Source organism: Oncorhynchus clarkii, chromosome 10, assembly GCF_045791955.1.
Source record: "Oncorhynchus clarkii lewisi isolate Uvic-CL-2024 chromosome 10, UVic_Ocla_1.0, whole genome shotgun sequence".
Lineage (NCBI taxonomy): Eukaryota > Metazoa > Chordata > Actinopteri > Salmoniformes > Salmonidae > Oncorhynchus > Oncorhynchus clarkii.
The window spans coordinates 9583667-9602064 of NC_092156.1; the positions used below are offsets into that span (position 1 = coordinate 9583667).

The 18398-nt window shown below is 44.3% G+C and overlaps 1 pseudogene; it reads right to left on the reverse strand.

Moving 5' to 3' along the window:
* LOC139417992 (actin-binding LIM protein 3-like) overlaps positions 1–17715 on the reverse strand; it is a 130288-nt pseudogene extending 112573 nt beyond the window's left edge.
* Between the last annotated feature and the right edge of the window lie 683 nt (positions 17716–18398).

Genomic DNA, 18398 nt, shown 5'->3' on the forward strand with positions numbered 1-18398 from the left:
TCTGTCCTCTCTGACTGTTAACTCAACATAAAAGCTTCTCCTCTGTTCTCTCTGACTGTTAACTCAACATAACAGCTGAGGACTTCATTGACATGGCAATGGTCCTTATGATTATTTCAATCAACTGAATCAATCAATCAATTCAATCAATCAAATTATAAAAACACTAATCAGTAACTCCTTACATTGTCAAATGAAAGTGATTTGATACTGGGTAAACAACCAGTGTGATCTGCTGAGTACAGTAGATGTCAGGATTAGACAGAGCTGTGAGGTCTGACTATGTTGACAAGCCCTGAGCGGAGACGAGAGGAGGGGGTAGAGGAGGGGGGAGACGATGACAGAGGAGAGCAGAGCAGCGCCTGGCGTCCTTGTCACCTCACCATGATGGTGTAATCAGCAGGGACTCAGACATGTCAAGGGTGGCCCACCGCCAGGATTTATGGGTATTTTATATGTCAGTGACAGGTGAGGCGTCAGACGACAGCGGTCAGACTGGATCTGGCAGCTCGGTGATTGTCTCCATCATGCCATCTCAAGGTCAGACAGCTCAGTGATTGTCTCCATCATGCCATCTCATTGTCAGACAGCTCAGTGATTGTCTCCATCATGCCATCTCAAGGTCAGACAGCTCAGTGATTGTCTCCATCATGCCATCTCAAGGTCAGACAGCTCAGTGATTGTCTCCATCATGCCATCTCAAGGTCAGACAGCTCAGTGATTGTCTCCATCATGCCATCTCAAGGTCAGATAGGAGAGAATAGTGAACACTGCCACATTGCCACATGTCAGAGCTAAGCCTGGGCTGCTGCTGCAAACACACGGGGACATACTCTAAACCAGTGGATCCCAACCAGGAGTACTAGGACCCTTGGGGGTACGAGGTCTATCCACACGAGGTACTTGAGAAGACTCATGAGACCATAGGATACTGGTAAAATGCACAAGATGGGGTACTTCAGGGGTACACTGGACAGAGCAGCATTCAGTTGGTGGTACAGTAATCGAAAAAGGTGGGAAGCCCCTGCTGTAAAGTATAGTTGGTGGCAGCTCAGTTGCTACTAGTTTTAGTGTTACAAAGCACTTCATGTTAAGTTAGAAGAAAGTGACTGAGTGAGGGAATCAGGCAATGACTAGAACAGTAGGAAGCTAAATCATATGGCGGCAGGGTAGCCTAGTGGTTAGAGCGTAACCGGAAGGTTGCAAGTTCAAACCCCCGAGCTGACAAGGTAAATCTGTCATTTTGCCCTTGAACAGGCAGTTAACCCACTGTTCCTAGGCCGTCATTGTAAATAAGAATTTGTTCTTAACTGACTTGCCTAGTTAGATAAAGGTAAAAAAAACAAATATCAGCTATGACTGGTTCTGGACTGGTTCTTAGTCATTCTAAATAGATCTCTTATTGCATTCTTGTCCCTGACAACAGTATCACTGTAGTAAACCATTTGACAGGTCACAGCTCTTCTACTTCAGTGTTTTAGATTAAATAATTACATTATAATGTGCACACGTGTACACACACACACTCCAGGTGGCTCGCAGCTTACTTTGGCCGCTGTGCCACTGTCCCTCTCATGCCATCTGGTTAGAGAGGCCTCGCCAGCATCAGGGGTGCCCCTCAGGAACTGGCAGCAGCACCAACCAAGCTTCTGTCTCCTCTTTGGATGCTGCTGATGTCATCACGTTGCTAGGAAGACTGTGCAACTCAAGATAGTTGCCTGCCTCAATAGGGAGGAGGAAAACATTGGCAGGCTAAAGCATAATCTGGAACTTTTGGAAGGATGGCCCAGACTGGTCTGAGACTCTGTTGGGTTCTGTTACCACCCACTACCCTCTTTTGGGTTCTGTTCCAGCGCACTTCTTTTGTTGTGTTCTGTTTCAGCCCACTTCCACTTTTGGGTTCTGTTCCAGTCCACTTCCACTGTTGGGTCCTATTCCCGTGCACTTCCTCTGTTGGGTTCTGTTCCAGCCCACTTCTTCTGTTGGGTTCTGTTCCAGTCTACTTCCTCTGTTGGGTTCTGTTCCAGCCCACTTCCACTGTTGGGTTCTGTTCCAGTCCACTTCCACTGTTGGGTCCCATTCCCGTGCACTTCCTCTATTGGGTTTCGTTCCAGCCCACTTCCTGTGTTGGGTTCTGTTCCAGCCCACTTCCTCTGGGATATACGGCCATGCATCTACCGTACTGGGACATAGCTAGAAGCCTAGTGTATCTATCCAGACTACTGGGATATAGCTATTAGCCTAGTGTATCTATCCAGACAGTACTGGGACATAGCTAGAAGCCTAGTGTATCTATCCAGATTACTGGGATATAGCTATTAGCCCAGTGTATCTATCCAGACAGTACTGGGACATAGCTATTAGCCTAGTGTATCTATCCAGACAGTACTGGGATATAGCTATAAGCCTAGTGTATCTATCCAGACAGTACTGGGATATAGCTAGAGGCCTAGTGTATATATCCAGACAGTACTGGGACACACACAGTGTATCTATCCAGACAGTACTGAGACATAGCTAGAAGCCTAGTGTATCTATCCAGACAGTACTGGGACACACACAGTGTATCTTTCCAGACAGTACTGAGACATAGCTAGAAGCCTAGTGTATCTATCCAGACAGTACTGAGACATAGCTAGAAGCCTAGTGTATCTATCCAGACAATACTGAGACATAGCTAGAAGCCTAGTGTATATATTCAGACAGTACTGGGACACACACAGTGTATCTTTCCAGACAGTACTGAGACATAGCTAGAAGCCTAGTGTATCTATCCAGACAATACTGAGACATAGCTAGAAGCCTAGTGTATATATTCAGACAGTACTGGGACACACACAGTGTATCTTTCCAGACAGTACTGAGACATAGCTAGAAGCCTAGTGTATCTATCCAGACAGTACTGGGACACACACAGTGTATCTATCCAGACAGTACTGGGACAAACACAGTGTATCTATCCAGACAGTACTGGGATATAGCTATAAGCCCAGTGTATCTATCCAGACAGTACTGGGATATAGCTATAAGCCCAGTGTATCTATCCAGAGCCATGATACCAGGTTGAGTTTAGAACCTAGAATGATGAGTGATAATGACTGTCCTGCCTCAACAGCATACATATGAATAATACACTACTGCTGTTGGTCAAGCAGAAGTTGAACAATGAGGATACAGTATGTGATGGCCTTTGACTATCTATCCCATCAAAACAAAGGCCTCTGTTCATTCCATTCAGCATGCCATTTTGTCCATGCCACTCAGTAAGGACAAGAGACAGCGATTCCATCCGTCCGTCCGTCCGTAGGACTGAGATCCCTGAACTATCTGGGATCCCCTCAAAAAGAGCCTGAAGTGGGGAGAGAGGGGGAAGCCACTCCACCACACCACACACACACCCCAACATACACACATACACCAACACACCCCAACATACACATACACCAACACACCCCAACATACACATACACCAACACACCCCAACATACACATACACCAACACACCCCAACATACACATAGACCAACACACCCCAACATACACATACACCAACACACCCCAACATACACATACACCAACACACCCCAACATACACATACACCAACACACCCCAACATACACATACACCAACACACCCCAACATACACATAGACCAACACACCCCAACACACACATAGACCAACACACCCCAACACACACATACACCAACACACCCCAACACACACATACACCAACACACCCCAACACACACACATACACCAACACACCCCAACATACACATAGACCAACACACCCCAACATACACATACACCAACACACCCCAACATACACATAGACCAACACACCCCAACACACACATAGACCAACACACACATACACCAACACACCCCAACACACACATACACCAACACACCCCAACATATACATACACCAACACACCCCAACACACACATACACCAACACACCCCAACACACACATACACCAACACACCCCAACATATACATACACCAACACACCCCAACACACACATACACCAACACACCCCAACACACACACATACACCAACACACCCCAACACACACACATACACCAACACACCCCAACACACACACATACACCAACACACCCCAACACACACACATACACCAACACACCCCAACACACACACATACACCAACACACCCCAACACACACACATACACCAACACACCCCAACACACACACATACACCAACACACCCCAACACACACATACACCAACACACCCCAACACACACATACACCAACACACCCCAACACACACATACACCAACACACCCCAACACACACATACACAGGCAGGCCAACGGGCTGACAGGGCATCAGTTAGTGGGTCCTGTATGGCTCAGTTTTGGTAGAGCATGGCACTTGCAATGCCAGGGTTGTGAGTTCAATTCCCACAGGGGGACCAAATGACAATAGTCTACTAATGTAAGTTATTCTGGATAAGAGTTTCTAATAAATGACCAAAAAAGTACAAACTCTAGAATGGCAGGGCCGCTCTTCCAAAAACCTACTCTGGGGGATCAGAGGGACAATAGTCTATTTGTGGATGGTGTTATCAGGGGGATGGGCATTGTTATAGTCAACTGTTTCTGACCTTGTGGTCCATATGGACAGTAGCCAGGCCTAAGGGACAACAGGATACACACAGTGGTGACAATAGATTAGAGCTGACCACATGCTGTGTTCACTACCTGCTGCTCACACAGAGAGAGAGAGTCAACTGAGTGATGGTTTGAGATAATGGAATTAATATAATAGGATTTTTCATGATTAAGTATAGCAGCAGTTGATTATAAAGCCATAATATGGTATCAAATGTATATACAAACACAGAATGCAGCTATAAAATTCCATCATTTTTTACTGAACTTACCTCACAGAGACAATTGCCATTTTAATGGCATATAGACTAGAAACCCCCTACTAACTCTGTGCACCAGGGACACACAGACTTAGAGGGGGATCCGTTTAGCCATTCCAGATAGCTACTGCTGCAGGTGATTTTGTACATCCCTGCTCAGGCCTGACCAACAGTGACAGCCCTGGCGGTTAATGCTGTCACGGGGCTTTCTAAAAGCAGGGGGCACAGTGAACGTCATGCTGTCTGTGTGTGAACGTCATGCTGTCTGTGTGTGAACGTCACGCTATCTGTGTGTGAACGTCATGCTATCTGTGTGTGTGTCCGTGTCTCTGTTTATGTCTTTGTGTATGTGTATGGGAGTGTGTGCGCCTGTGTGTGTGTGTGTGTGTGTGTGTGTGCGCGTGTGTCCGTGCGTGTGTGTGCACGTGCACGTGTGTGCGTGTGCGTGTGCGTGTGGAGGGTTATGAGGGATAAGGTAGGGAGAGAGAAGTGCAGTGGAAGAACAGATGACCCCAGTAGGGCTTCTGTTGTAGTGGACTGCAAAAGGTAGAGTATATTCCTCTCTATTTCCAGAACCTATAACGAATAACATGCCTGTCACTTTACACCATCTGCGGACCAAATCCTTCACATAGTCCGCTAAGCTGCTGTTGGCTGGAGAGACGTGACAATTTCTCTATCATACTCCCTGCCCACTTGGTCTGCCATTTACCACGACAACATGCCATATACGTTTTGCAGAGAGAGAAAGAGAAAAATCACAGGCTTCACATTGTCACATGCTCTGAATTCAACAGGTGTAGACTTTACCGTGAAATGCTTACTTACGAACCCTTCCCAACTATGTAGAGTTTAAAAATAAAAATACAATAGTAAAACAAGAGGAATAAAATAAAATACACAAGAATGGAGAGATACAGGAAGTACCAGATCAATGTGGAGCTACATACAGGAAGTACCAGTACCAGATCATTATGGAGCTACATACAGGAAGTACCAGTACCATATCATTATGGAGCTACATACAGGAAGTACCAGGACCAGATCATTATGGAGCTACATACAGGAAGTACCAGTACCATATCATTATGGAGCTACATACAGAGAGTACCATTACCATATCATTATGGAGCTACATACAGAGAGTACCAGATCATTATGGAGCTACATACAGGAAGTACCAGTACCATATCATTATGGAGCTACATACAGAGAGTACCATTACCATATCATTATGGAGCTATATACAGAGAGTACCATTACCATATCATTATGGAGCTACATACAGGAAGTACCAGTACCATATCATTATGGAGCTACATACAGAGAGTACCAGTACCATATCATTATGGAGCTACATACAGAGAGTACCAGATCATTATGGAGCTACATACAGGAAGTACCAGTACCAGATCATTATGGAGCTACATACAGGAAGTACCAGTACCAGATCAATGTGGAGCTATATAAAGGGAGTACCATATCATTATGGAGCTACATACAGAGAGTACCATTACCATATCATTATGGAGCTACATACAGGAAGTACCAGTACCATATCATTATGGAGCTACATACAGGAAGTACCAGTACCAGATCAATGTGGAGCTATATAAAGGGAGTACCATATCATTATGGAGCTACATACAGGAAGTACCAGTACCAGATCAATATGGAGCTATATACAGAGAGTACCAGATCAATGTGGAGCTATATAAAGAGAGTACCAGATCAATGTGGAGCTATATACAGGGAGTACCAGATCAATATGGAGCTATATACAGGGAGTATCAGATCAATGTGGAGCTATATACAGGGAGTACCAGTACCAGATCAAGGTGGAGCTATTTACAGGGAGAACCAGATCAATGTGGAGCTATATACAGTGAGTACCAGTACCAGATCAATGTGGACCTATATACAGGGAGTACCAGTACCAGATCAATGTGGAGCTATATACAGGGAGTACCAGTACCAGATCAATGTGGAGCTATATACAGGGAGTACCAGTACCAGATCAATGTGGAGCTATATACAGAGAGTACCAGATCAATGTGGAGCTATATACAGGGAGTACCAGGACCAGATCAATGTGGAGCTATATACAGGGAGTACCAGATCCTTGTGGAGCTATATACAGGGAGTACCAGATCAATGTGGAGCTATATACAGGGAGTACCAGTACCAGATCAATGTGGAGCTATATACAGGGAGTACCAGGTGAATGTGGAGCTATATACAGGGAGTGCCAGTACCAGATCAATGTGGAGCTATATACAGGGAGTACCAGTACCAGATCAATGTGGAGCTATATACAGGGAGTACCAGTACCAGATCAATGTGGAGCTATATACAGGGAGTACCAGTACCAGATCAATGTGGAGCTATATACAGAGAGTACCAGATCAATGTGGAGCTATATACAGGGAGTACCAGGACCAGATCAATGTGGAGCTATATACAGGGAGTACCAGATCCTTGTGGAGCTATATACAGGGAGTACCAGATCAATGTGGAGCTATATACAGGGAGTACCAGTACCAGATCAATGTGGAGCTATATACAGGGAGTACCAGTACCAGATCAATGTGGAGCTATATACAGGGAGTACCAGATCAATGTGGAGCTATATACAGGGAGTACCAGTACCAGATCAATGTGGAGCTATATACAGGGAGTACCAGATCAATGTGGAGCTATATACAGGGAGTACCAGATCAATGTGGAGCTATTTACAGGGAGTACCAGATCAATGTGGAGCTATATACAGGGAGTACCAGTACCAGATCAATGTGGAGCTATATACAGGGAGTACCAGATCAATGTGGAGCTTTATACAGGGAGTACCAGATCAATGTGGAGCTATTTACAGGGAGTACCAGTACCAGATCAATGTGGAGCTATATACAGGGAGTACCAGTACCAGATCAATGTGGAGCTATATACAGGGAGTACCAGATCAATGTGGAGCTATTTACAGGGAGTACCAGTTCCAGATCAATGTGGAGCTATATACAGGGAGTACCAGATCAATGTGGAGCTATATACAGGGAGTACCAGATCAATGTGGAGCTATATACAGGGAGTACCAGATCAATGTGGAGCTATTTACAGGGAGTACCAGTACCAGATCAATGTGGAGCTATATACAGGGAGTACCAGATCAATGTGGAGCTATATACAGGGAGTACCAGATCAATGTGGAGCTATATACAGGGAGTACCAGTACCAGATCAATGTGGAGCTATGTACATGAAGTACCAGATCAATGTGGAGCTATATACAGGAAGTACCAGATCAATGTGGAGCTATATACAGGAAGTACCAGATCAATATGGAGCTATATACAGGGAGTACCAGTACCAGATCAATGTGGAGCTATATACAGGAAGTACCAGTACCAGATCAATGTGGAGCTATATACAGGGAGTACCAGATCAATGTGGAGCTATATACAGGGAGTACCAGTACCAGATCAATGTGGAGCTATATACAGGGAGTACCAGATCAATGTGGAGCTATATACAGGGAGTACCAGATCAATGTGGAGCTATTTACAGGGAGTACCAGATCAATGTGGAGCTATATACAGGGAGTACCAGTACCAGATCAATGTGGAGCTATATACAGGGAGTACCAGATCAATGTGGAGCTTTATACAGGGAGTACCAGATCAATGTGGAGCTATTTACAGGGAGTACCAGTACCAGATCAATGTGGAGCTATATACAGGGAGTACCAGATCAATGTGGAGCTATATACAGGGAGTACCAGATCAATGTGGAGCTATTTACAGGGAGTACCAGTACCAGATCAATGTGGAGCTATATACAGGGAGTACCAGTACCAGATCAATGTGGAGCTATATACAGGGAGTACCAGATCAATGTGGAGCTATATACAGGAAGTACCAGATCAATGTGGAGCTATATACAGGGAGTACCAGATCAATGTGGAGCTATATACAGGAAGTAGCAGTACCAGATCAATGTGGAGCTATATACAGGGAGTACCAGATCAATGTGGAGCTATATACAGGGAGTATCAGATCAATGTGGAGCTATATACAGGGAGTACCAGTACCAGATCAATGTGGAGCTATTTACAGGGAGTACCAGATCAATGTGGAGCTATATACAGGGAGTACCAGTACCAGATCAATGTGGAGCTATATACAGGGAGTACCAGTACCAGATCAATGTGGAGCTATATACAGGAAGTACCAGATCAATGTGGAGCTATATACAGGGAGTACCAGATCAATGTGGAGCTATATACAGGGAGTATCAGATCAATGTGGAGCTATATACAGGGAGTACCAGTACCAGATCAATGTGGAGCTATATACAGGAAGTACCAGATCAATGTGGAGCTATATACAGGGAGTACCAGTACCAGATCAATGTGGAGCTATATACAGGAAGTACCAGATCAATGTGGAGCTATATACAGGGAGTACCAGATCAATGTGGAGCTATATACAGGGAGTACCAGATCAATGTGGAGCTATATACAGGGAGTACCAGATCAATGTGGAGCTATATACAGGGAGTATCAGATCAATATGGAGCTATATACAGGGAGTACCAGTACCAGATCAATGTGGAGCTATATACAGGGAGTACCAGTACCAGATCAATGTGGAGCTATATACAGGGAGTACCAGATCAATGTGGAGCTATATACAGGAAGTACCAGATCAATGTGGAGCTATATACAGGGAGTACCAGATCAATGTGGAGCTATATACAGGGAGTACCAGTACCAGATCAATGTGGAGCTATATACAGGAAGTACCAGATCAATGTGGAGCTATATACAGGGAGTACCAGTACCAGATCAATGTGGAGCTATATACAGGGAGTACCAGATCAATGTGGAGCTATATACAGGGAGTACCAGGACCAGATCAATGTGGAGCTATATACAGGGAGTACCAGATCAATGTGGAGCTATATACAGGGAGTACCAGTACCAGATCAATGTGGAGCTATTTACAGGGAGTACCAGATCAATGTGGAGCTATATACAGGAAGTACCAGTACCAGATCAATGTGGAGCTATATACAGGGAGTACCAGTACCAGATCAATGTGGAGCTATATACAGGGAGTACCAGATCAATGTGGAGCTATATACAGGGAGTACCAGATCAATGTGGAGCTATATACAGGGAGTACCAGATCAATGTGGAGCTATATACAGGGAGTACCAGTACCAGATCAATGTGGAGCTATATACAGGGAGTACCAGATCAATATGGAGCTATATACAGGGAGTACCAGTACCAGATCAATGTGGAGCTATATACAGGGAGTACGAGATCAATGTGGAGCTATATACAGGGAGTACCAGATCAATGTGGAGCTATATACAGGGAGTACCAGATCAATGTGGAGCTATATACAGGGAGTACCAGATCAATATGGAGCTATATACAGGGAGTACCAGATCAATGTGGAGCTATATACAGGGAGTACCAGATCAATATGGAGCTATATACAGGGAGTACCAGTACCAGATCAATGTGGAGCTATATACAGGAAGTACCAGTACCAGATCAATGTGGAGCTATATACAGGGAGTACCAGATCAATGTGGAGCTATATACAGGGAGTACCAGGACCAGATCAATGTGGAGCTATATACAGGGAGTACCAGATCCTTGTGGAGCTATATACAGGGAGTACCAGATCAATGTGGAGCTATATACAGGGAGTACCAGTACCAGATCAATGTGGAGCTATATACAGGGAGTACCAGTACCAGATCAATGTGGAGCTATATACAGGGAGTACCAGATCAATGTGGAGCTATATACAGGGAGTACCAGTACCAGATCAATGTGGAGCTATATACAGGGAGTACCAGATCAATGTGGAGCTATATACAGGGAGTACCAGTACCAGATCAATGTGGAGCTATATACAGGGAGTACCAGTACCAGATCAATGTGGAGCTATATACAGGGAGTACCAGTACCAGATCAATGTGGAGCTATATACAGGAAGTACCAGATCAATGTGGAGCTATATACAGGGAGTACCAGTACCAGATCATTGTGGAGCTATATACAGGGAGTACCAGATCAATGTGGAGCTATATACAGGGAGTACCAGATCAATGTGGAGCTATATACAGGAAGTACCAGATCAATGTGGAGCTATATACAGGGAGTACCAGTACCAGATCATTGTGGAGCTATATACAGGGAGTACCAGTACCAGATCAATGTGGAGCTATATACAGGGAGTACCAGATCAATGTGGAGCTATATACAGGGAGTACCAGTACCAGATCAATGTGGAGCTATATACAGGGAGTACCAGATCAATGTGGAGCTATATACAGGGAGTACCAGTACCAGATCAATGTGGAGCTATATACAGGGAGTACCAGTACCAGATCAATGTGGAGCTATATACGGGGAGTACCAGTACCAGATCAATGTGGAGCTATATACAGGAAGTACCAGATCAATGTGGAGCTATATACAGGGAGTACCAGTACCAGATCATTGTGGAGCTATATACAGGGAGTACCAGATCAATGTGGAGCTATATACAGGGAGTACCAGATCAATGTGGAGCTATATACAGGAAGTACCAGATCAATGTGGAGCTATATACAGGGAGTACCAGTACCAGATCATTGTGGAGCTATATACAGGGAGTACCAGATCAATGTGGAGCTATATACAGGGAGTACCAGATCAATGTGGAGCTATATACAGGGAGTACCAGATCAATGTGGAGCTATATACAGGGAGTACCAGATCAATGTGGAGCTATATACAGGGAGTACCAGATCAATGTGGAGCTATATACAGGAAGTACCAGATCAATGTGGAGCTATATACAGGAAGTACCAGATCAATGTGGAGCTATATACAGGAAGTACCAGATCAATATGGAGCTATATACAGGGAGTACCAGTACCAGATCAATGTGGAGCTATATACAGGGAGTACCAGATCAATGTGGAGCTATATACAGGGAGTACCAGATCAATGTGGAGCTATATACAGGAAGTACCAGTACCAGATCAATGTGGAGCTATATACAGGGAGTACCAGATCAATGTGGAGCTATATACAGGGAGTACCAGATCAATGTGGAGCTATATACAGGGAGTACCAGTACCAGATCAATGTGGAGCTATATACAGGGAGTACCAGATCAATATGGAGCTATATACAGGAAGTACCAGTACCAGATCAATGTGGAGCTATATACAGGGAGTACCAGATCAATGTGGAGCTATATACAGGGAGTACCAGATCAATGTGGAGCTATATACAGGGAGTACCAGATCAATGTGGAGCTATATACAGGGAGTACCAGATCAATGTGGAGCTATATACAGGGAGTACCAGATCAATGTGGAGCTATATACAGGGAGTACCAGATCAATGTGGAGCTATATACAGGAAGTACCAGATCAATATGGAGCTATATACAGGGAGTACCAGATCAATGTGGAGCTATATACAGGAAGTACCAGTACCAGATCAATATGGAGCTATATACAGGAAGTACCAGATCAATGTGGAGCTATATACAGGAAGTACCAGATCAATGTGGAGCTATATACAGGAAGTACCAGTACCAGATCAATGTGGAGCTATATACAGGAAGTACCAGTACCAGATCAATGTGGAGCTATATACAGGAAGTACCAGATCAATGTGAAATTGGGGAGAAAAGGGGGTTAAAAAATGTTTTAAATACTAATTGAGTGTATGTAAACTTCTGACCCACTGGGAATGTGATAAAATAAATAAAAGCTGAAATAAATCACTCTCAACTATTATTCTGACATTTCACATTGTTAAAATAAAGTGGTGGTCCTAACTGACCTAAGACAGGGGATTTTTACTAGGATTAAACGTCAGGAATTGTGAAAAACTGAGTTTAATTGTAATTGAATAAGGCGTTCGTAAACTTCCGACTTCAACTGTATAGTTTGGAGAGTCTGTATATGGTTTGTATATAGTGTGTATTTAGTTTAGTGAGTGTGTATATGGTGTGTATTTAGTCTAGTGAGTGTGTATATGGTGTGTATTTAGTCCAGTGAGTGTGTATATAGTGTGTATATAGTGTGTATATATAGTCCAGTGAGTCTGTATATGGTGTGTATATATAGTGTAGTGAGTGTGTATATAGTGTGTATATATAGTCTAGTGAGTGTGTATATAGTGTGTATATATAGTTGAGTTAGTGTGTATATAGTGTGTATATAGAGTCTAGTGAGTGTGTATATAGTGTGTATATAGTGTGTATTTAGTCTAGTGAGTGTGTATATGGTGTGTATATATAGTTGAGTGAGTGTGTATATAGTGTGTATATAGAGTCTAGTGAGTGTGTATATAGTGTGTATATAGAGTCTAGTGAGTGTGTATATGGTATGTATATATAGTTGAGTGAGTGTGTATATAGTGTGTATATAGAGTCTAGTAAGTGTGTATATGGTGTGTATATAGAGTCTAGTGAGTGTTCGTAGAGTCAGTGTAGATAGATAGGGTACCATTAATTGGATATTTACCAGTCTGGCTATTTAGCAGTCTTATTGGTTGGGGGTAGGAGCTGTCTCAGAGCCTCTATGTCCGAAAGCCATTGCTCCAGTACTGTTCGCCGGACGGTAGCAGAGTGAACAGTCTATGGCTTGGATTCTTTGGTGGAGGTCCTGGATTGCAGGAAGCTCGGCCCCAGTGATGTACTGGGCTGTCCACACCACCCTCTGTAGCGATTTGTGGTTAAGGGTGGTGTATTTGCCATACAAAGCGGTAATGCAGCCAGTCAGGATGCTCTTGATGGTGCAGCTGTAGAACTTTTTGAGGATCCGAGGGCCCATACCAAATCTTTTCAGCCTCCTGCTGGTGAAGAGGCGCTGTCGTGCCCTCTTCACGACTGTGCGTGTATGTGTGGGCCATGTTAGGTCCTTAGTGATGTGGACGCCAAGGAACTTGAAGCTCTCAACCTGCTCCACAACAGCCCCGTCGATGTGGATGGGGGCGTTCTCTCCCCTCTTTCTCCTGTAGTCCACGATCAGCTCCTTGGTCTTACTGACGTTGAGGGAGAGGTTGCTATCCTGGAAACACACTGCTAAGTCTATGACCTCCTCCCTGTATGCTGACTCATCGCCGTCGGTGATCAGGCCTACAGCCATTGCTTCGCCATCAAACTTGATGATGGTGTTGGAGTCGTGCGTGGCCACGCAGTCGTGAGTGAAAAGGGAGTATAAGAGGAGTATAAGTATAAGAGGGAGTAAGCACACACCCTGAGGGGACCCCGTGTTGAGGGTCAGCGTGGTGGAAGTGTTGTTGCCTACCCTCACCACCTGGGGACGGCCCGTAATGCAGTCCAGGACCCAGTTGCAAAGGGAGGGGTTCAGTCCCAGGATCCCTAGCTTGGTGATGAGCTTGGAGGGGACTATGCTGTTGAACACTGAGCTGTAGTCTATAAATAGAATTCTCACATAGTTAATTCCCCTCTTGTCCAGGTGCGAGAGGGCAGTCGGAAGTGCAATTGAGATGGTGTCATCTGTGGATCTGTTGGTGCGGAATGCGAATTGGAGTGGGTCTAGGTTGTCTGGGATGATGGTGATGATATGTGTCGAGAGAGAGAGTGAAAGAAAGAAGGGAGAGAGATATAGAGAGAGATGGAGAGAGAGAAAGAGAAATGGGGAGGGGGAGGGCAGCATACTTACTGTACACAGTGAGCAGTTTGTGGCTCCCTCTGAAGTGTGTCATAATGTCATGTGCAATCTGGGATGACATTGCATGCCTATTCAGAGAGATCAGGGCTAGCTATCAGCGTCAAACATGATGCACCACTCGATTCTTTGCCTTACTAATGCTAAACAGAACTAAAATAAAATCCCAGTCAGTATGGTTAAAGAGTGGCGCGTCGTTATTACCCCCTATTACCCCCTCTACTAACCACAGGCTCTGGCAACTATCATTACGCACACCTGCTCCCCATCATTACGCACACCTGCTCCCCATCATTACGCACACCTGGTTATCATTTTCTCCGTGATTACTTTATTTAGCCCCTCAGTTGACGGCAGTCATTAGGTAGTATTGTTTTCTCTCACGTTCTGTACGCTTCTCATGTTTGTTCATCTGTATAATTTCTTTATTAAATTCACCTTCTGCACCTGCTTCCTGACTCCCGGCGTATTACGTTACAATTGGGATAATAGTCATGTCTAAGAAATGCTGTTAATGTGGAACTTTTCTGTGTTTTTTCAATTTTCTTAAAGACCCTTGGAATCATAGAAAAAGATGATCAACAGAGAGACTAGCCTAAAACAGCTGGCTACAGCTGACGTGGAACATATATGCACATTGATATTAAGGTCATACACTTTGCTAGAGTACAGTCCTGGCAGTGGCTTACTCTAACCACCTGCTTTGCTGAATGATAACATTACCAGGTGTAGGTGTATATGTGGTAGAGGTGGCACAGACACAAAGACACTCTCTTTTTGCTTGTCAGCTGCACACCAAAATAATTCCAGAGATGACAATGGGCCAAAATAGAGCGATTGTAACATGAGGCGCAGGGGCATGTGCTAGCTGCAACAGCAACCTGCTGGATTACCAGTCAGTCAGACTAGGCCAGCACTAGGCTACAGCAACCAGTCAGTCAGACCAGGCCAGCACTAGGCTGCAACAACCAGTCAGTCAGCCAGTCAGTCAGACCAGGCCAGGACTAGGCTGCAGGAGCGCTGCTTAATCCTCTTGTTTGCCTGCCGTTTCACCACAGCACCAGAGAACAATATTTTGGCATGATGAAATTTTCTCCAGTAGGGGGAATGCAGGAGATTGAATCTATAATCTATTCTACGCTGTCAAGAGAACACAACACACGATCATTCATAGATCCGAGTAAATGCTAGAAAGATGTTACTAGAAATATCTGTAAATGCTAAAGTTATATTGTGAATTTACAGGCAACAATTATGTAGAGGCAGGAGATCGTTACTAACAATGAGAAATTATTCACATTCAAAAGGTGTCTTTATAGTGTTCAATCAATTTTCCTCAAGGCATTCTGCGTATTATTTGCACGGACCAATCCCAGACCAGAAAGCGCACTCATTAACACTGAGATCAATGAATAAACACAAACCAATATCGTACCCCACCCATCAATGACTGATTGATTGATTGAAGGAATATTAATTCACCCCAAAGCCTGCCCGAGTTTAAACCATCCCAAGCCGTCTGCCAGAGGTTAAACCATCCCAAGCCGTCTGCTAGAGGTTAAACGATCCCAAGCCGTCTGCTAGAGGTTAAACCATCCCAAGCCGTCTGCTAGAGGTTAAACCATCCCAAGCCGTCTGACAGAGGTTAAACCATCCCAAGCTGTCTGCTAGAGGTTAAACCATCCCAAGCCATCTGACAGAGGTTAAACCATCCCAAGCCGTCTGCTAGAGGTTAAACCATCCCAAGCCATCTGACAGAGGTTAAACCACACCAAGCCGTCTGCTAGAGGTTAAACCATCCCAAGCCGTCTGACAGAGGTTAAACCATCCCAAGCCATCTGACAGAGGTTAAACCACACCAAGCCATCTGCTAGAGGTTAAACCATCCCAAGCCATCTGACAGAGGTTAAACAATCTCAAACTGTCTGACAGAGGTTAAACCATACCAAGCCGGTTCCCTGCTGTTGATTTGGATGTAGGAGGGTCTTACTAAACCTGCATGGCTTGTTGATGATAATTCCACCACTAAAACCACCCCCCTCCATTCGGAATTGCGAGAAATCTCTCCCAAGATGAATCTCAGTGTGAGTGTCAAGTAGTTCAATCATAGGATATGGCTACACCTTGTCCCACCCCACAGTCTAGCACACTGAAGCACTTTGAGACAAATCAACCTGACTAAGATGATGTGAAATATAGAAATAAACAATTGAACTGATTGAGTGGGTTTGTCTGTGTACATGTGTGAGAGAGAGAGAGAGAGAGAGAGAGAGAGAGAGAGAGAGAGAGAGAGAGAAAGAGAGACACACAGAGAGACGGAGATAGAGAGAGAGAGAGAGAGAGAGAAAGAAAGAGAGCGAGAGAGAGAAAGAGAGAGAGAGAAAGAGAAGGTGAGGGTCATTTAGAATGTGCAGGTGTTACAGTACTGCGTGTAACCCCTACAAAACAATTCCATACCTCCACTTCCCCTCACTAGGCAACCTAAAGCACCACTGAGCCTTATTCTCTAGTAGGTTACACCCACATTCATTGCCACAGTAAATACTGCAAAATCAGGTTTAGTAACTTAAGTTTCCTTTTTACCTGTATGAAGGTTCAATGCCTTTCTCTGAATTCACTTTCTTTACAAAGGTAAAATAATGTAATGAAAAACATCATTACAAATTACAACAGGAAGTATAGGCTACTTACCATTAGAGTTCATTGTTGAGTTGGCATTCGAAAAGTGATACCTTCAAACTATTAGGTTACTGGATAAATACAGTTGTCATATGCACCATGTCCTGCTGTGTGATAGGTAGAAAATAAAACAAAAATAATGAAAAATACTAGAGCAAGGCTGGCATATTTAATATTTAGGGTTTCAGCTCAGAGCAGCTCCAAACTCCTCAGCCTTCTCTCAGCTCCGAATACAGTCCAGAGTGCCTATCCTCTCTAAGCAAGGTGAAGAATCAATCTGAAACCTGATTGGAAAAGACGGGGTGTTCCCTCTGTTCAGAAACGGATTACAACAATGCTCTGGTAGAGACAGTTGAGGATTTCATGTAAATCCGGATTGGAATTGTTGTACAGTAGGCTACTACAGAGCTGCTCTGTCTTGTTCCATCGTCACCGCATCCTTTCTTCTGAGGAATACAGTAACGAGGCTGCGCTTTCGATGGTAGTAGGCTACTTGTACATCGCTGCTGTCAATGCGCTCTGGTGAGTAGAAGCTTTTCGGATGACCGGATCTGAGCGCAGTGGCAGGATGGAGCGGTGGACCGAAATGGTACGCGAGCGCCGAGCAGTGGTCCAACATGCTTTTTACACAACTCCATTTAAGAGGAACGAGGTTGTCTGCTACGTTTCATTGGCAGGAAGGATAGGCCTACATGTGGGTGTCTGAGTGTCAACACATGACATGGAAACATTGGAATTTTTAGTATGCAAAGTACCTTAGTATGCAAAGTACCTTAGTATGCAAAGTACCTTTTTGTAATTATCAGAACCTAAAAAATAGTTAATGTACATTTAAACTTAGGATACTTACTGGGCTTCCTAAGTCCTAGCCACATGTATGACTAAAAAGAGAAGGTTGTAAAATAAATATGTCTATTAAACTCCAAGATTTGGGCAACCTACAGTTTTTCCTCATCATTATTTAAATAATTATTACATGGCTTCCAGCATGCGCGATTCGTTTGCAGTCTAGACTCGGAGGGGTGAACATCTCCTGCTCTGACTGCAGCTGGGAGGGACTGCGGCGCGAGGACTGGGCCGCCTGTGAGTGCTTTGGGACAG